This window comes from Parasteatoda tepidariorum, chromosome 3 (assembly GCF_043381705.1).
Source record: "Parasteatoda tepidariorum isolate YZ-2023 chromosome 3, CAS_Ptep_4.0, whole genome shotgun sequence".
NCBI classification, from domain to species: domain Eukaryota; kingdom Metazoa; phylum Arthropoda; class Arachnida; order Araneae; family Theridiidae; genus Parasteatoda; species Parasteatoda tepidariorum.
Window position 1 is genome coordinate 25,210,482 of NC_092206.1, and position 21,086 is coordinate 25,231,567.

Sequence of the window (21,086 nt, forward strand, 5' to 3'; positions counted from 1 at the left end):
ATAATAAGATATAATATATCATCATAATATAAGATTCTCATCATAAGATAATTAAAATTTTATATTTCGACTAGTAAAAAATACTACTAACAATAATAACTTATTTAACTACGGAAAATAAATTAATATCATTTCGCATTATAGATAAATATGGGTAATTTCTCACAGAATCTAAGTTTATAATTTAGAACTGGTTCAATTGAAAACCGCCGCCTAAGCCAGCGTTTTTATTATTTGTCATATTTAATATTTATAATATATAGAAATAGTAAACGATGTTTACAATAAGTGAACTGTTTAGGCTTACTATACTATTTGACACTGGACGGTAATGGGATAATTACATAAAAAAATTTCTAACACAATTTTTTGAAACATTAATTATATACGCATTTCCATTTTATATAAAAATGATGATTCTTACATTAGTAATTTCTTATAAAATGCTAGGAAAATGCTGTAAAATGCCCTTATGTTAAAAACAAGAAAGAAAGTAAAGAAAAATTCAATTTATGTTAGTTTACGTATGTATAATATTTCAAAACTCTGCATGTTAGTTTTTTTCCTAATGTTTAAAATAATTTCTGGTACAATGTGATTAAGGTAAAATTGCTCTAATTTTTTAACTATCATCGATCATGTCCCTTTATCTATCCGCAGAAACTTGTTACAACTTGATTGCGTACGGTGTGCGGGCTATCCTACGAAATCTATGTTAAGTATTTTAAGTTTTTATAACATCATACAGGGTAGAAATATAAACTAATTATTCGTTACTGTGTAGTAGGTGTGTTTTAATTTTAGTGAAATTTAAAATACTATATAAAGTAAATGAAATTACAAATTATACATCGCCCCCCTAACCCACATCAACGCCCCCCATTTTTTCTGGGCCCCTTAACGCCCCCCTCTAGGTTTCAAACGCCCCCAAGGGGGCGTTATCGCCCACTTTGAGAAACACTGGGCTAGAGCATTCACCTCCCAATGAGATGATTAAGGTTTTAACCCTAGCAGTGGTCGGTTGATACGAATTCTGCTCCCGGCTCGCAACGACCACCTTGCTGTTTTAAAATATCCTCAGTGGTAGTCGGATCATGGGTTAGAATCACCTTACAGTCAGGCTAACCTTGGGAGGTTTTCTTTTCCATGGAACGCAAGAGCGGGTTAGTTCCACTGAAAATTCTTCCACTTACGCTAGTTTGTCCCAATCCTGGAGTTCCCTTGTCTTCTAGATTAGTTTCAGTCGGCTGTTCAACACCAGTTATAAAATTAAATTTAAAAAAATAGGTATTCACTATTATGAGATTAATTGTTCACTGTTATTTTCGATCTAAATCGTCTCATTATTTAAATTACAGTTGTATGTGATTTACCCAAATCCTACAAAATTATTTACATTATTTCTCAATAAATTGTTCATTTCTATTCAAACAATTAATTTTTAATGTATGGATTAAAATTAAACGTATTTTGCTTTTTTTAGAAAAAATATTATTTCAACACATAATGACAGAAGAAATAAATTTTAATTATTACATATATTCACGAAAAATATTGATACTGTACAAACTTATTATTCAATAAGAGTTAGAAGTTTAATCTCATACACACTTATACATACATTTATATTTATATATTTATGACATCTTGTTGCTAGAAGATTTTATTCATTAACTAGAAAACTTTTAATAATGACAATTAAAACAGTTAATGAAAACAGTTTGCATTATCTTTTAAATTAACTTTGCAACATAACTAAACAAATTTGGTTTTAGAATTTTGGAATCCAAAGATAACTTATTGTTAAATAACAAAACTGAATAATGTATGACTTTATTTTAAATAGTATACTGAGTCGAAGTCGCGCTGATACAGTCGACTCTCAATATAACGTCTTTAGTTTTTCAAACAGAATTGGACGTTAAAACGAGAGATTACTATATTGTGATTATATAAAATTAGCACAAATATTGACATTTCATAAATACAGGCAAAAACATGCAAAACATTAAATGGAATTATAAAACTCCCTAATACGCAGTTCTAGGTCAATAAAGTAAAAGTATTATTTAATACAGTACAATAAAGGTTAGAAATATATTTAAATTTTTTCAAATGACATCTTTTAATATTGCGCATGAACTTTAGCAAATCATTCAGTGCTTTCCCTAGATTTTGAAATTCTACTTCACGAGAACGTTGTCATGAAATTAGAACACTTTGTTCCTCTGCCTTTAGAATTACGTCACGGTTTTCATTTATTGTAAAAAAAAAAAGGCTTTTCAGAATCTTGAATAATTTAGCAATATGTGTCATTCTATCCAGTTCCTCTAAAATTTCTCTAATTTTTGCTCTAAACATGTTACGTTTTAACGGTTAGAATCAGCCACTTTCTTTAAATAACATATACATCTGGAGAATTATTCAATACTAAAATCAAGGAGAATGTTTTCCGTGTTAACACCCACTACTTCCCACCTACACTTCCCCCCCCCCCCAAAAAAAAAACTCATACAATTCTCGAATAAGAAAAATACGATTGATAAATATATTGAACCCTTTTAAAAAAATGTTCGAAAGATTATGATTTTACAGGAAACTACAATTTCTAAATGAAGGTGCATTATGTACTTCAAATCCCCAATAATGGTAAGTGCTCCTTATTTCACAATTTTTTTTTTTTTTTTTGGCCATAGATAACTTCAAGAGCCTCATAGATTTAGAATAGGTGGGGTCCTGTCATTCTTTCTTCATTCATAGAGAATTTAAGATGTTTCATGTTTATTGAGTGGTAAAATCAGAATGAATAATATTTTGAACAGTTTTCTCGAGAACTTTGTTGTCGATTGACTCGCTGTCAATGGAAATTTGTTAATTTTGAAAGCACAAAAAAGTGTAAAATCTGTTTTTTCAGATATTTTCTGGGAATTAAAAAAAAAATAAAGAACGAAATTTTAGTATTTAAGAAGATATGATTATAGCTTTTAATATGAGAAATTTAATTATTATTGCATAATTTTAAATAAATCTTTTAATTCTCGGGAATCAAAGTTTCCACACATAGGATCAGATCACGCAGCACCTCCTAGAAAAGAGAAAGCCTTAACACATATGAAAATACTTGTTCGACGTAACGAACATAAATTCCTTAGTGGAAGAAATTTAGGAAAGATATCGCTACGTTCGGGCTACTCAGCTGCGCAGTGGGAGGAAATACGAAAGATATGCCATTACGTTTGGACAACTGAAGGATCAATTTTCTTGTTTATGGTAACCAGTGCTGAGGCCTTCTCTCTTTAGGAGGTGTTGTATCATCCCTAAGTAGGGAGTTTTGACCAAGTTTCTACACTCTTGAAACATTATTCAAAAAAGTATAGTTTATAATTTAAGTAAAAAAAAAACAATTAAAAAAAAAAACAGATGCTAAACATAAGATAGCAAATAATGTTCACTTGAAAAAGCAATTATGACTAAGGGAAGAAAAAAATGTAAAAGTGATTCAAACCTCCCCTCCTTCAATGGTAAGGCAATATCTAAATAGAATATTACTGAATATATTGGCTTAATTTGAAAAACAAGTTTGATTTAGCTAATCAACCAAAGTAAACTTGGCTGCTCTATGCCTCGTACAATTTCAAATTAATAAACTGTCTCTTGAAATTTAAAACGTCTTCACATGTGACGGATATAATTGTCACAGTTTCGGTTAGGTAAACGATGCCGATTTTTAAGTAAAAAACTCTGACTTTTAAATGTTGTAACTATTCAAAATAGTTACAACATTTCTATAACTATTCACAACCATATTAATTCACAAACATATTAATTTATTTGTATTTACCCTATTGAAAATTAGTGTAAATTCAAACAAATTAATATGTTTGTGAGCTGTTTCAAAATAATTTGTTAAACTAAAGCAGAAGCTCAACCGAGGAAAAAAAAAACTCATTATTTTTGTAAACAATTTTTACATTAATAGAATTTTCTGGAGGCTACGTTCAACTTCGCTTCTAATCTCATTCAGTTAAACTTTAGAAGAAAAAACAAACAAACTTACCGCTTAAAGTAAGAAGCTCTTTCAGAGTTGCTAAGAAGTTACAGGTTATAAACTGTTTTTAATAGCAATTTTCCTTAAATATGACAACTCTTGCTTGCCGAAGTTGATTGAAAAAAGATGCATTCGAAAATCATGATTACACGTATCTGAATGCGTATAATCGTGATTCCAGCAATGTTCTGGTGATAAATAATGAAACAAAAATTTTTTTTTGGTCGAAGGAATACAGTAGCGAGTATATAGATTGAATTAAGGGTAAAATTTTATATTTTTCAACGTATTTTTTGTACACTGGCTTAGGACCACTTCTGAAAGGAATAAATCATGAACGGCAACAAATTATAAAGAAAAAAATAATGACAGAAAGAATAAGGCTAGCCTTAAAAAAAAGCACGTACATATAAAGATGAAAATTTTTCAATAGGATTTGGTTTTAAATTTATTTATGATAAAAGATGAGTCCATTAAAGTTTAAAAAAATTTAATACCCAAGGTATTTATTGAGAGAAAGCTTTGTTACGTTATTGTAAATAATACCTGAAAACTCCTGTACTCTTTTCTGTACGCTTCTCCCCTTTTTTGACGAAAGTGGGAATGATTTGAGAAGGAAAATTGAATTTCTTCTGGACAGGCAAGTCAGACACTGTTTCCGATGTATTTTTACCCGCTGAATAGAATCAGACTGATTGCAAGACGATCAAACTAAAAGTTAAAAATTTATAATCGGTTTATATGCAAAATGTTAAAAAAAAGTTACTTGTAACTATTAACAGATTTGATAATTGCTATCTAAACTTGTGAGATACTCTTTCCTATGAACTTGTTTTTACGCTGAATCGAGTGGGACTATATTGCACACGTTAATAGAACGCATAGTTCAAAAATTGCAAGAGTTTTTATGCATAAAAAGTACTTTTTTGACTCGTACTTGCGTATAAACTTCACATTAATATCAAGGAAATATCTGAGCATGAAATGTATATTTTCCGATGTAATTTTGTACGTTGAATTGAATGAGACTAATCAGGAGTCAATTAAGAAAAATTGCTGAGTAGTTATAAGCACAACTACGAATATATAAATTTTTTGTACAAAGCGTACATATTTGCAGTTGCGCGTATTGCATTTCATATTGCTATGCAGACAAGTGAGGTATTGCTTCCTGTATATTAATTCTCACTTCATCAAATTAGATCAAACACGTATCAAAAAGGCTAAGGTTTCAAAAGTTAAAATGATTTTCGCTACGAAAGTTTTTTTTTGTATAAAGAGTACCATTTCTGAATTGAGCTTATTATGAAGCAAATCATTATAATTTCTAAACTGGATATCAATGCAATGTAATGCAATATATTATTAAGGACTTGTCCAAAGAAGTAATTCTTGCACATAAAATCTCTTGCACTTTTGAATTATAAGCTCTAGTGAGTTGAGTGTAGTTTCTTCTGCTTCAGAGTAAAAAAATTTAAAAAATACACGAGAAGCAATGTATTACTTGTTTAGATATCAATTCGTACTTTTTGTGCATATAATGATTATTGATGGCTCAGGGGATAGAGCGTTCGCCTCACAAAGCGACGTACCGGGTTCGAATCCCAGTCGATACGAATTCCGCATCCGGCTTGCACCGACCACAGTGCTGACGTGAAATATCCTCATTGGTAGATGGATCATGGGTTAGAGTTCCCTTGCCGTCAGGCTAACCGTGGGAGGTTCTCGTGGTCTTCCTCTCCATGTAACGCAAATGCGGGATAGCTCCATCAAAAAGTCCTCCACGAAGGCAAATTTCTCCCCGATACTCGATCCAAGAGTTCCTTTGCCTTCTGGATTGGGTTCAAAATTACAAGTCTACGGAGTTGAACATTAGTAGTCGTAAACCCATAAAATTGGGTCGACTGTTCTACGACGGTTATAAAATATAATGCTCATTAATTTTAAAAATATTATCCCAATCGTCTCATTCAGAGTAAAGATATTCTTTGGAAATTATGCTTCATTTACCTGTCTGGAAGAAGTTCAATCCTCCCCTCAAGAGAAGTTTTTATGCATCAAGTATAGCAACATAACAAAGTTTTTTGTCAAAAAATGTATTTTGTATTGATTTTTCATCATAAACAATCTTCTTCGTTCTCTATAACTACTAGACTGTATTATTATTTAAAAAAAAATGTTTTCACAAACTTAAATTATGTTAATGCATAAATAAAATGCTTCCTATATTTTCATTAATTTTATTTTAAAAAAAAGTATGAGTTGCTGACGAACTTAATTTTAGGTGAATCAAAATTTGAATTTTTAAAGTTATTAGGCTAATCTTAAAATTAGAAGAGAAGGAAAAATAACTTTTATGTTTTCTTTACGTAAATCTAAATACTGGTATAACTATTATTTCAAAAATATTTATTAGCAGTAATTATTTTTATTAAATTTAATATTTGAATCCTTAAAACTTAAAATAAGCAGCATTTTGCACACAGGAATACTCGCGAAATACCAATAATGAAACAATTTGCTTTCTCAATTCCTTTGAAATTGTAAAAATGTCGATAACAAGGCGAGAGATGAGCCTTAGTTGCCATTTTTTAATAATTTTGGGAGCGTCAACGGGTGTGAGTTGTTTCTCTCCTTCTTATGAAATGGTAGAATACTCTAAAAGTGTCATCGAATCTTTGCCAGGCCTGAAAGCGAGACGGAAAAGAGAAAATACTGGTAGAAGAACTATTTCAATATTAGATAATATTTGGGAGGAGTTAATCTATTCTCAACAATAACAATTCACTGTAAGGAAATTTTTCACGGCGAAGAAGCAATTCAATATAAAAATTGCATCCATTGAAAACAATTGGTAGTTAAGGATTTTATTATTCCCGGAAAAAAACTGAAAAATAAAATTTATTTGTTACCAGTTTTTACCCTTTTCCGTCTCGATATATATGGGCTTTCAGCCCTGATCTTTGCCGAAACCTAGGCGTACATATAGAGGGTACGCCTCTATATGTACGTATAGATGTTAGCATGCTATGGCAAAAATTAATGAAAGTGTTTCTTAAATCGAAGAGGAGATATATTAAAAATAAGTTTAGAGTAAAATGTATTAAAATCGCGATTAACTGTTTTCTAAAATATGGGATCAATTCAAATAGTATGCTTGCTTTGTTGCATCATTATTATTTCTTTTATTTATTTACTAGGTAAAAAGTGAAAATATGAAATATAGATTTAAATTATAGATTATGTTGTAGGAGACTCCTTTTATTAATCGTACACAAAGAAAAAAATTTTAGTTAAATTATTGTACTCTCTGGAAAGAACATTCGGATAAAAAAAATCACATTTCCGGTTAATAATTCTGAAATATACTGTATTTAAACCATTCATTTCGTACCTTTTTGGTTCGCATGGTGAGTGTTTGCTGTAAATTCTATTTTTCAAAATTATTGTTCTTCTTACCACTCATTTAGTAAAAAATACAGAACTGAAATGTAAAATTAACAGAATAAATGATTTTTATGCCATGCTTTAAGGCATCATCTTAAAAATTACCAGATTTCATCACATGTATCAAATTTTACATGTTATAAAACAGTACTTTACTGTTAATTTTACCAAAATCATAACTAAAACGTTTCGGTAAAAATTACTGATCTTTTTTGCGTTCCCATAGACTCAAAAACAGGAAAAACTGTACCATTATCTGGCACTTTTGACCATACTTTTTTTTCTCAGTGTGCATGTTTTACAGATAACTCTTTTATTTATTTTTACTTTTAACTCCAAATTTTTATTTTATTTTGCATTATAAGAAGCATTTGTACACAATTAAGAATGTCAATTTCAGAAGTAATCTTTGAGTACAAGAGACTACCCGATCGTATAAATGTGAAAAAAGTTAATATTTTTTCATTAAACGTTATTACTTCACGAATGTGCTCACAAAAAGTAAGTCTTTGGTCGTTGGGTTAACTGTATGAAGTCATAGTGAGTTTTTCTTTTCCATTTAACGCAACTGCGGGTTAATTTCACTTAAAAAGACCATCGCAAAGACGAGTTTGCCTCTATGGGTGATCCAGGATTTTTCTGTCTTCTAGGTCGGGTTCAAAATTACAAGTACACAGAGTTGAACATTTACATAGTGGCATGGAATGGATGTTCAACGTTGGTTATAGAATAAAATAGTATAAGGGACTCAAAAAGGAGACGGAAGTGGTGTCTTAATAAGAAGATTCCACACTGTCTGGAAATTCTTCAAAATCTGATTCACATCCCTTGGAAATTTATAATTTAAACTATAGAAAAAGTGAAATCAGATAAATAAAGAGAGTTTCAAAATCTAAGCCTTTAATCTAAGCCTAATTCCGTAAAGTTTCAGAAAGTAAAATAAAAAAATAATAATAAAAAGAAATGATTTCCTTCAAAATATTAAAATGCAAATACTGCGAATGCAATAATGCACACAGGCAAATATAAACAAATTTTGGCACAATTACTTCCTCATCGTGCAATTTATTTGTATCTTGATATTTTGCGGAAATAAACCAGCATGGTTTAATTTTGGTTTATTCGAACTCCTTCTTCTTTCCCTTAATTACTAATTTCGTTAAAACAATATTTGCTCTGCAGAATTTCTCCCGTAGTATAGTGTCCTCTTAACAGACAGGTACAGGTAAATACCGGCACTCAGGTTGCTGGTACTTATTACCGTGAAATTCATTTTTACCACAACATTTGGCTGAACAAAAAATCTGTTACGCCGTAATTTTTACAGTAATATTTACTGTAAAATCCGTAAATCACTGTTGTTAAACAAATGTTACTGTATAAATTACGGTCTAAAATTTTACAGTTGAAACGGATTTTATAGAAAAATGGATTTTACTGTAAAATATATTTTACAGATGCTGCACCCAGTGTAACAGTACTTGATTCTGTAATTTGATCCGGATTTTTTGCAGTTTAGTCATAGGTGAAGATTTACAATCATAAAATAATTAAAATTGAAAACTACATGTTCAAAACAATTAATTCTCGCGAAGGTGTCATTCACCACCCCCAAAATGATTCGAAATGATTTATATAAAAATACTCAGTGTCCGTCATCACTGTAATAGGCTAAATTTGAGAAAAACCTTTTCGTTCATTTCTACCCCTCTCATTAAAAAAGAATTGTGCTCAGCTTTAATTCATTACTGATTACTAAAAATTTAAACAAATCAAATCACAACGCATCAAAAACAAAATGAACGGATAAAAAATCAGGTATGATAGGGTAAATAATCTCTAAAAAATGCGGGCTAGAAAATATTTATTTCACGAAATAAATTATTCTCGATTTTTAATTTAATATGTCTCCGGTTTTCCCACACAAATCAACAAACTGATGGCATCAAACACCGATTCCAGAACTCACCGGACCTATCCTGAGCTACCAATTAGACACCGGTAGCCAATCACATCACCGATAGAGATTTCAAAGTGGAGAAAGGGGTGTGGCCTAGCACGTGTTCGCGCGTTGACCACGGAAGGGGAGAAAAAGGGAAATAAAGGCTCTCCCACTCTAAAAGTCTGCCCCTTACACCCCACTGTGGATAAAAGATGCTAAAGGATCTCAGAGATGAAAACCGGATGAGAGGAACCGGATGAAGGAAGTTTCCGGTTCGAGTAACAAAGAATCTGAAGGAAAGTGAAATTGTGACGAGTTTTTTGAAGAATTAAATTTGGTGTGGGAGAAGTTAAGAATCATCCCTTGCCCCCCACTGTCAAGAAAAGGGGGAAGTTATAGAGGTAAGTAAACAAATATATCTTTGAATTTCATAGCTCCTGGATGTTTATAGGGGTATCTAGGAAAAATGAAGCTAGGAGAGCAGTTTTGCTTTCGGCTGATTTGTTTTAATCTAACAATTATTGATTGAAAATGTCAACAATTATGAAAACACTGGTAAAAAAATATTTAAAAAAAAAAGAACTTTATAAAGACTCCAGAAATGAAAAAAATATTTTTTTCGTATGGATCTCTCTGAAATGTTTTTAAATAAAATAATAGATTTTATATATCTAATAGATTTTATGTGTAATAGATTTTATTTATATAAAATTTTAAGTATATGAATGGATTAAATTTTTGCAAGCAACTAAAACTTGTAACCTGTTTATATTTCATGAAAAAGAAAATAAACTAATACATTTCAATTAAAAAGTAACTAAAATCAGTAGATTCAAAATCGATTCTAAAATCCATTTGAAATAAATGACTATGCTATATTTTTGACACTACTGTTAAGTGTGTCAAAAGTGTGTTAAGTGTGTTAAGTGTGTTTAACTGTTAAATGGTTAAAGTCACTCCCCCCCTCCCCAAAAAAAAAACTTCAACTGTTAATTTAATTTCAACATCAATTAAAAAATTTATTAGCAAATTAGGGGGTATATATTTAAACTAGATATTGAAATCTATTAAAAATTTATTTTAAATAAGTGACTGTACTAATTTTTTGACTGCGCCTAAACACTTTTGGGCTGCTAAACAGTAAACGAAAAAGAAACTTTAGCACTTTGATTTAAAAATAAATTTAAGAAAATACTATTTTTAAAAATTATTAAAAATAGATTTTAGTCATACGACTGACTGACCTAAAGTTTTGTCAGCAACTAAATATTATAACCTTATAAATAGTTAAAATAATTTTAAATATTACTAATTTCAAAATTTAATAGTACATCATATCATAGTTTATCAGCAGGTAAAGATCTTTACACCAAATATAGTTAAAGATTCGCAAGAAACATGATAACAATTTTAATAGTTTTATTAACCCATGAACAAAATCAAAAAAGGATTTTTATTTGAGTCATAAAATTTACATATGTCGTAAAAAAAGTTTTGAAATTATTTAGTTATTGTGTGCTTGTCTTAATTGTGTGTAAAAACTAGCTAAATACCAGTTCTTCATACAGGGAGAATTAAAAAAAATCAGTTGATCATTACTGAACAACACTATGAAATCAAGCACAAAACTGAAAGGCATATTCCGACACAATCAAAGTGCTTAGTGGAAGAACCAGGCTAGTGACATTTATAGGGGTATTTATGAATCAGTAAAAATAAGAAAGTGGTTGCATCAATAGGGGTATGTTTAATGCAATAGAATTGTTTATGCTTTTACTTTACTGTTAATATAACTTATCCACATTAGTTTCAGTGTGCTTGCATAATTTTTACTTCCAAATTAGGGAGTGATAAATAAAATACGGTAAATAAATATTAGTCCCGCCTTCTAATAAATCGGTAATAAAATAGTTCAGAGATTACTTCTTTCTTTCTCTGATTATAGCTTCTCTGATAATGTCACTTGCGTGGTTTCTCCACTAATCTCATCAATTAATAAAGCTGAAATAATTTCTTTCTTTTTTTTACTATTAATTTTATTAGTTGCCCTTCCTTGTGGCTTTACGTTTTTTTACTAAAAAACACGTTTTTTTTTTTTTTTTTTTTTTTTTTTTTTTTTTTNTTTTTTTTTTTTTTTTTGTAATTCAATCAAATCAGTTAATCATCAGAATAGAGATTAACTGTATTAACATCACTTAGCGTAATGAAATTGATCACGGCTAACTGATGATGGTCAAAATTTACCGCTATCGAATAATTTTCACCGGTACATATCCCTGACAAAGAAGCGTAAAACACTTATTTCAACAGAATCGGTATTAAAACAGTATATTATTGCTGCAATTTTAATAATCCCCAGCCCATATATCAATCACTCAATATATCAATTAATTTATCAGTCTTTATATCTGTATTAGCATATTTGGCGCTTATTGCATAACCTTTCATCATTTATATTTTATTTGAAATATATTTATCTGTTGCAAATTTCAAAAAACAAATAGAATTTCTAGTAAACCTAGATGAGGACTTTGAAGCACTATATTTATAGTTTAAAATATTTATAAGGAGTAGTGGAAAAAGTTCTTATAATTCTAATTCATTGAAATATTAATACACTATCTTTACCACTGCAAAAATATTTTCTGAAACTACGGAAAAACTGTTTTAGAATTCATATTAAAGCTGCACCAATTACAATAGTACCAGTAGTACATATTACTAGAATTAATTCAGCGTCATCTGTTTATGACGATTTTCCACGGTTCTCCTAAACGAATTTCCTATTAACCTCTTTTCTATTAACTTTGCTTTTTAGCACGTAGTTTATTTATTTTTATTTCTATTAATGCATATTACCAATGTTAATAAAGCATTGTTATCGATAATAACATGTCGAATAATATCCCCAAAACGAATAAGTATCTTTTCTCCATTAACTTAACTTATAAGCATATTGGTTATTTTTGTTATTTCGAAAAATGCATATTATCAACATTCATTAAGTATCATTGTCGTTAATAATAATATGGCAATTTTTTACGGTTCCTAAACGAACAAATAACTTTATTCCACGAACTTTGCCATTTAGTACAAAACTTATTTCTTTCATTTCACTATCTAATTTGTATTAACTAAATTAAGAATCATTGGCGTAAATAATAGTATGGCGATTTTTTACGTTTGTAATAAGCAAATTAATATCACTTTTCCATTAATTTTGCCTTTGAATACAAAACTTTTTTTTTTAATTTCAATTACAGTTGATTTTACATTATTTATACTTACAGAAACACATTTTAAAAGAATTACTATTAACAAAATAAGCACATTTTATCAGATAACTTTAGAAATATTAATTTGGTGACGAAATTCACGAATGCTACCACGTTAATGTTGTTTATAGAATTTATCGAAAATAGCGAATAAGAAATAATTAAATTTTTAAGTACGTGCAATAAACTTTTTTTAAATCAAATAGCAAGCAAATATCACTAATGATATCTTTAAAATATTTGAAAAATTGAATTGTCTATAGTTGAATTTTTAAACAATGGCTGAGAAATAACCAATCTGAAAATTCTATTTTGTTTTTCGATCATCCCGCTCGAAAGGTTCGTCGTAGAATGTTCTAATACAGACAGTGACCTTTCTCGTGCTTAAAACTATCCGAATGCCAAATTTCATAGCTTTTGGTCAAATGGTTTTGGACTCTACAAAGGACACACACAAACAGACATTCATTTTTATATACGTATTTAATTCTACTTTTCAAAAAAAGATTTTTTAAATGATTTAATTAAACAGTATGCGCTGTTCAAATAAACATGAATAATTTATAACATGTATAATGTCATCATACGTCTTTACTTAACTATCACATATTTTTATAAAACGATCCGATTTCATAAAACATTCTTCATTCCTTTTTTTTTAATCTAATAAATAGTAAAAATAATTAAATATTTGATACGCATAAAAGTTCAACAAAGAATAAAATAATGATGATATGAATAAATTTTGAATTAGTTTCCGTGAAACAAGCAACAAAATTATTTAAAATTTCAATTGCAACGATTTATAATTAATAATTAAAACTAAATTTTATTTGAATTTTCGTTAAAATTGCTTTAATTTAGAGATTCTACTTTAAAAAAAAACTTTTTATATAAATGGTTAAAAATTCATAAAATTTACCGATGCAATTTATATAAAATTATATAAAATTAGAATGTATTTAAAATTGTATTTCTTAAAACTATTTGAAAATTAATTGTAATTGTATGTAAAATTGTACTTAATAATCGAAGAAACTCAACTTTCACTGCATTGCAAAAAATTGCTTTCGAGTGGGATTTGATTTAAAAATAAGAGAAGGCTCCATTATGAACCAGACGCTTAAAATGTGCCGTCAATTTAATATTATATTTGATAAATTATGTTTGATAAAACTTAACTGATTAGAATATTTGAAAATATTTTGTCATATTTGCTTAAAGCTCGTTTTTTCCGCATATGAGACTTTTTAAAAATCGTCTTTATGAAGGAATGGAAAAATTTAATAAGTTAATAAATTATTATTATTATTATTTTGTAATTCTTCATTTATGGTAAATAAACAAATACTGTTTGCTAATAGATAAATTTGAACTATAAAGAATTTTCCAGGAGAAAAAGAAGCGTAAAATGTACTCTTAAAAAGTGCAAAAAATTCTAAAAACTCAAAGTGACTTTTAAGCAAAAGGAAAGTAAATTACAACTTTACATTATCATATTATCTCAGATATAGAGCCTTATAAAATGGAATTGATTAAATACAACTTGTTATTAAATAACTCCGACCAAACTGGAAATATGTTTAAAATCAGTTAATAAAATTTTATTCCAAGAAATATTAATTAGCTGTTATTTGAATTAATTTAGTTTATGGATTAAGAATATTTTTTCTACTCAAGTCACCAGAAAAATAAATATGCTAATGATTATTTACCCATTTGTATTTTAAAAATGCAGTTTGGATTGCAATGTCTAAACTAAAGACTTTAATTTTAAATTTTTAATGTATAATTTGCAGAGAATAATTAAATTAATAATTATATAATAATTATAAATTTTGAGTACCTAATTTTTTTCCCCATTTTTTTTTTTTACATTTGATTACTTAAGAACTATTCGAACGATTTCATTCAAACTTTGCATTTTACAATATAAAATTACAATCAGAATTGTATACCTTACAATCAGATTCTTTTCACTTATTATTAAATAAAATATTAAGAAATAATTATTATTTACTGAAACTTATTTTTTTTGCATGGAATTTTCATTGGACAAACGAAATTTTAAATTAAACTATTGGATAAACGTGTACAATTCACGTTTATCCAATAGTATAATTTAAAAATTTGCAAACAAGCAAAAAGTAAAATTAACATTAAGGTGTACAAACTTTCAACTGCTTTTCTTACATGACTTTTAAAACCATGTTTCCGAAAGTGCGGCTACCCCCTATGATTCTGTAGCCATAATCCATCCATATATAAGGTATGCTTATTATATAATAGTTCCCCTTAAAAATAGCGCCTGCACTAATTAATTAGCATATTTAGGATCACCCCCTCGAAACATTAAAATTGAGTTCTTGTATGAGAAAAATCAATCCTTAAATCGAAAGTTTTTTTTCGCACTCTGCGAAAAGCATAATTCAGACAATTACAAATTTTAGAATACTGAGAGGTAAAAGTCAGAATCCTAAATTTCTGATGCAAAATCTCGTGTACACTTTAACTAACAAAGTGGTATCTTGGTTCTTAACGGTTCTGGATGAATCAAAATATATTAAGTTGCATTTTTAAATTTCTTACAACGAGAAAATTAAACAAATCATAATTATAATTTCAAAATGTGCAAACGTATCAATATGTTACATTTAAAAATTCATATATCACCCAAAAATAACCAAGGTCTATCCCCGCTTTCCAGGGATCAATCTTTTACGGTCCAAGACCACGTTATTTTGTTTGCCCAGTCAGACAACGTATACAGCACCTGGGCATTAATTTTTTTAAAAATTAAAATATTTGAAATTGTTCTAAATATATAATTTAACGAACCCTAACGAATTCATGAATTAAAATAGTTTTTAGCTGAACTTTGCGATAGCCCAGTTTGCTATTCCTAAAACATTACTGTATTGATCAGTCCAGTTTAATAAAAAAAATATTTCATATTGTTTAAACATAATCCGGAGTAGATATGACAGTTGCTTACTCCAACGACTATGCCTTCAATTTTTCTTTAGCTTCTCGTATATTCAACTAAAGGTATAAAACAATCAGTTCAAAAGCATAGAACAATAGGTTCAAAGATATAGAACAATTGGTTAAATTATATAGAACAATCGAACTTCTTGAACAATCAGTTCAATGTTGAACCAGATTATTCAACAATGAACTGATTGTTCAAGAACAGATTGAACAGAGAAAGTTCGTTAAACTTTAATAAGTACGAAACTAAGCATCATACACGAAGAAAAAAGTTCTGGTAAAATTACCATCCTTGTATGGTAGAGACACTGCTGGTAAAAGAAAAATAATAATTCTGGTTAACCAAAATGTACGCTAATTAAACCATTCATTTGGTAATTTTAGCGTTCATTATGGTAACGATTAACTGAAAATACTGGTTTTCAAAATCATCCATCTTATTAGCACACATTTAGTTAAAATACAAAACTTAAACGTAAATTTACCTAATAAATGGTTTTCATACCGTGCTCTTGATAGAATTAGCAAAATGTTTTTCAGAATTAATTTTCATTCTAACATTTAATTCGTAGCCTTCTGACGTCTATGCCTCTTACCAAATATGATACTAACAGACTGTTTACACTTCTGTGGTTTGTTTAAAATAGTGATTTATTTAAATGGTTGATATGAGTTATGTGACTGTTGACTATTTATTTTCCTATTACATTTCTAATGATAACAGAGAGAAAAATGGCCAAAAGGATACTTTCAAAAGTTTTAAAGATTTAAACTTGGATATATCAGGCTATGCATATCAGGTTTTATGCATCGTTAAAGGTGATAGTAAGATTTATTTATTCCCTTACACATGTGGGTTTCTTTGTGAACACAAAGAATGGCTTATCAATTTGAAAAACAAGCAGCACAAGTTTGAACAAAATAAGCGAGAATATACATACATCTAGTATTATAACGGTACTAGAACCTACCTCAATCCTGCCTCAGAGCGATAATGTACTGAAGGAGATCTCTAGGATTTATTACAAGTAGTTGTTGTAATTCATTTACGTCACGCTAGAGCTGCACAATGTGCTATTGACGATGGTCTGGGAAACATCCCTGAGGATGGTCCGAAGTCATGCCATCACAATTTTGATCCTCTGCAGAGGGAATATAACAATTATGCATTATTGTAACAATATATTACAAGTAAGTAAAACAATTATACATTATTGAGGCTGTCGTTGACGATAGGCTCAATATTGTTGTGCTGCCTTTCTCATTTTTGTGCTACCTGTTCTTCAATTTGATAGGAGGCAACTGCGGCGGAATTCGAACCCGCTACCTACATTTTACACAGCGATTGGTAGATATACGAGACTAAGCGGCCTGTAAATTAATAGTTAAAAAAAATTAACCATTACTATTTCAAGAACTTATTTATTTATTTATCGTTACTCTCGCATATGATGTCTTGAGTGCTCATTACAAAACACAGTTTCTAAGCCATTGTCAAGGTGCCCTTGTAAGTTGCCATAATCAAGTTACCAGTTTATAATTCATCGTCACAGCTCCTCAAAATAGAAAATAACATTACAAAGATTCTGCTTTTGCAGTGTGGAGGCAGTGGGTTTGAATCTCAAAGTATTCCTAGATGTATCTTTGTGCTATTTGTACTTCCATTTGCATGCAAACCTGCATAGGTATGTATAACAATAATAAAAGTAAATATGAACGAATAAATAGAAATAAATTATGCAAATAAATATTTAATGCAAGGGTTGCGGCGGTGTTCGAACCCACTACATTCACGGCTCCATTTTAGGATGTTAGGAGAGTCTTGATGCGTAGCAGTTGAATTTACGATTTAAATAAACCTTGTGCAAGCATTTGTGAGATCAAGAAAACCTGGCTGGTAAGACGTTGGACCCATGTCCGAGAGTCGTGAGTTCGATCACCAAAGAAGGGTCCCCGTGCACAAAATGTTGACTGGTGCACACAAAATCTGTCGGGATCAAAAAGTCCTCCAAGTTCTTATAACAAATCAATACCTCTGGGGGTAGTGGATCAGAGATCGTGCTCTGGTTCAGGTCAAAATTAAGATCTGCCGATGGATGGATTGTGTGTGAATATGTCTTCCCTGTAAAATGGGATGTGACGTATCAATGTTGTCTGCGCATCAGGGCTGTTTCCCAGACCGTCGCCAATAGCCCATTGCGCATATCTAGTGCTGCATAAATTATAGCATTGTATATTTACAAATAAGTATTAAGTATTTAATAAGTATTTTTTATCGCTTTAAGGCTGGTATATGTTTGTTTAAATCCTAAATAGAAATAAAAACAATTTACTAACGAGAAACGAAGGCTTGAACTAATTAAAATAGAAACTATCAAAGAGGACAATTTTGCGTCAGAAATTATATTAATCTTATCAAAAATACTGAAATTTTTTGGAAAAATTATAAAATTTTATCTCGTCTACTATCAAACAGCATGAATGTAAAACTATATTTTTTGCTAATTTAACTAGATGTTATTACCAAAGCACTGCCGTAAAAATTACTCTGTATTTTGGTATTCTCAAAGAGCTAGAAAGCATGATAGCTTTTTTCATATTTGAGTAGTTTTGATCACACTTTTTTTCTCAGTGCATTAAGGTAGAAGCAGATTTAAATTATGTTTGATTCCACACACACATGGAAACTTCAAACAAAACATTATTGAAATTATTAATGAATATAGTGAAATTAAATGAATTATTATACTAAAGAAATAAATAGTGTGTCGAAACACACTGCGGAAAATTAATTTCGAGTCGGGCTTGAAAAGGAAAAAAGACGCCATTCAAGTATTAAGTAAACATGTTTTTGGGAATTTTTTACTCCCTCTTACTCTCCCTTTACAGGAACAATAAACAAATTACAAATCCCCTCCCATGCTTACGTAAGAAAATCGCAACATTTTCCTAGTTTTTGTTTTCTTCTTAACTTTAACTTTACTCTAATTTGAATAAGTTTAGAATTAAATTCAAATAAAAGATGCAACTTTCCATAGAACAAAATTTACGTTTTTATGCGTTTCATAAAAGCAAAAACAATGTTAAATTTCGCATTAAACAAGAATCTCAGTACAATCTTATTTTGTCGGTTTTATATATCGATAAAAAATAGGTATTTATAGATCATATTTTTATGTTCGAAATCATGTGACTTAGTAATCCTCGTTAATAAATATCCTTGATTATAACTATATTATTTTAACGCCTGCGCAATTTTTTTTAATTCTTTTATGTGGATTCTAATTCTTTTCCAAAGGAGTTAAAATCGAAAATCCCTACTTAAAAGTCATTATAGGCACTTACAGGTTAAGTAGGTTTGAAAGGAAAAAAAGGTTTATGTTTCTGAAAGTTTTTTTTTTGAAAGGCCTTGGGTAATAGAATTTTATTGCACAATGTTTGGCTTAAAATTAAAACATCACGATTTCTATATAGGCGATAAGAAACTAGAAGCTTACTGTGTTGCTATATAGTGAAAATCTCAAAAATTTATTAAGTACCGTCTTTAATGCTAAGAAACAGTTGTACATGAAAATGTTACCTTTGAAAAAACTGCCAATTCATAATCCTGAGCCTTTCATATCTTAAAGTTGGCTTTTATCAGAATGGAAAAAAAAAAAGAAATGATATTATAAGAAGAAATAATAGTCAAATATAATTTTTAGATAAAATCCATAATTATATTAATGTTATCAAAATTACTGAAATTTTTTTGAAAAATTATGAAGTTTTACCCCGTCTACTATCAAACATCATGACTATAAAACCATATTTTTAGCTAATTTTACTAGATGTAATTACCAAAGCACTGCAGTAAAAATTACTCTTGTATTTTGGTATTCCCATACTCATACCCCATTACTCTTGTATTTCGGATAGAATCCATAATTCATTTCAAATTATAAAAAACCACATTAAATTAAAAAAAAAATCAGGATTGTTTTGTTTCTTGGAATGCAAATTTTAATCTTTGTTGTTTAACACTAGATTGTCCAAGGAAGTCATCTGCTTTTTAATTTCAATTGGAAAAACAATGCTGTACATAATGACACAATTTCTTAGAATTTTGTGTCTTTTTGTACAGCATATAATTTTTTTTATTGTTTATGTTTACTAATAACTTGTTATATAACTGTAAATAATATAAAAAATATTAAAAAATAATTTTAAACAAATTTCTTCACACATTAGTTATTCTTTCACAATCCTGTCATTTTGAATGCTTTTGGGCAATATAGGTATAAACCTTTTGATGCTTATAAACAAGTTGTATTATGCAAAGCATTAATTCAGAGGATTTATATGTTTACGAGCGTCTTAGCAAATGCCAGTTGTCCCTGGTTTATTGTCCCTTGTTTTAATAGTAACAGGGATAAATGGCACATGGAAACATTCTGTGCGTTGACTCTAACTCACAACAAAAATAAAATAAAAGTGTATTATTATTACGAAAAAAGCTAAATAGAAGGTTTGAAGCTACTGATATCACTAAAGTAACACATAAACTTCAGTTTTACTCCACGCTGTTAAAGGGTGACAGCGCGGAGAAGTTTTCGGTCGAATATTTTACAGAAAATCTATCTAGAGATAAGAAAATTAGGTGTAACGTCTTCATTTAACTTACTAACATCGAAATAAGGCAAATCAATCATTAAATCAATAGAACTATTATTATTATTTTGCATCAATTATACCAAGTTTGTAGTTTAGAAAAAAAATGGTAAATGCATGTTCGAAAAAATATTGAAGAAATAATGCAGGAAAGTTAATAAAGTCGCGAATGGAACAAGGAGAAGGACTTAATTTTTTAATTTTTTTTTTAAGGAAGTATTAGAGATTTGACAAAAATTCAATAACAGGCGAAATAATAAGATGTTATGTCTTAATTTTTCATGTTGTTTACTCTGGGACGAAAACCAAAATGGAGTCATTCCTCAACAAGATTATGACCCCAAACTGTGTTGTAAATATTTGAAATCAAAAGAAAAGTGAAAATTTGTCATAGCAATGTCATGGCCTCTTCCCGCAGTCATCAGATCTCGAGTGAATAAATAGTGAGACGAGTTAGTTTGTTAGCAGATTCGTGTAATGATTCAAATGAATCTTTAAAGAGGGTGGTTTGATTGCGCTAATGTTTAGAATAACCTGGAAAAATACTGGCAACAAAACACTGCATATTTGTCTGTCAAATGTCAAAATTGTGCACGCTGTAAAAACTTCGGATCAAATTACGGGATACTTAGGAAGCAGGTACTTTTACCGTAATTTGACCCAGAATCTTTGTGCGTGCAGAGGTGTAATACTTGCTAAAAGAGGTCGTATCAATAAAAGCAAAGTAGGTAGG

At 29.4% G+C, this 21,086-nt stretch overlaps 1 protein-coding gene across 1 annotated transcript in view; it reads left to right on the forward strand.

The window, feature by feature from the left end:
* The first annotated feature begins 9,602 nt into the window (after positions 1 to 9,602).
* The window catches only part of LOC107446206 (protein c-ets-2-B), a 45,105-nt gene continuing 33,621 nt past the window's right edge, over positions 9,603 to 21,086 (forward strand). Inside the window, exon 1 of the mRNA XM_043041798.2 lies at positions 9,603 to 9,838. The gene's annotated coding sequence lies outside the window, so the exon portion shown is untranslated. The remainder of the gene's footprint in view (positions 9,839 to 21,086) is intronic.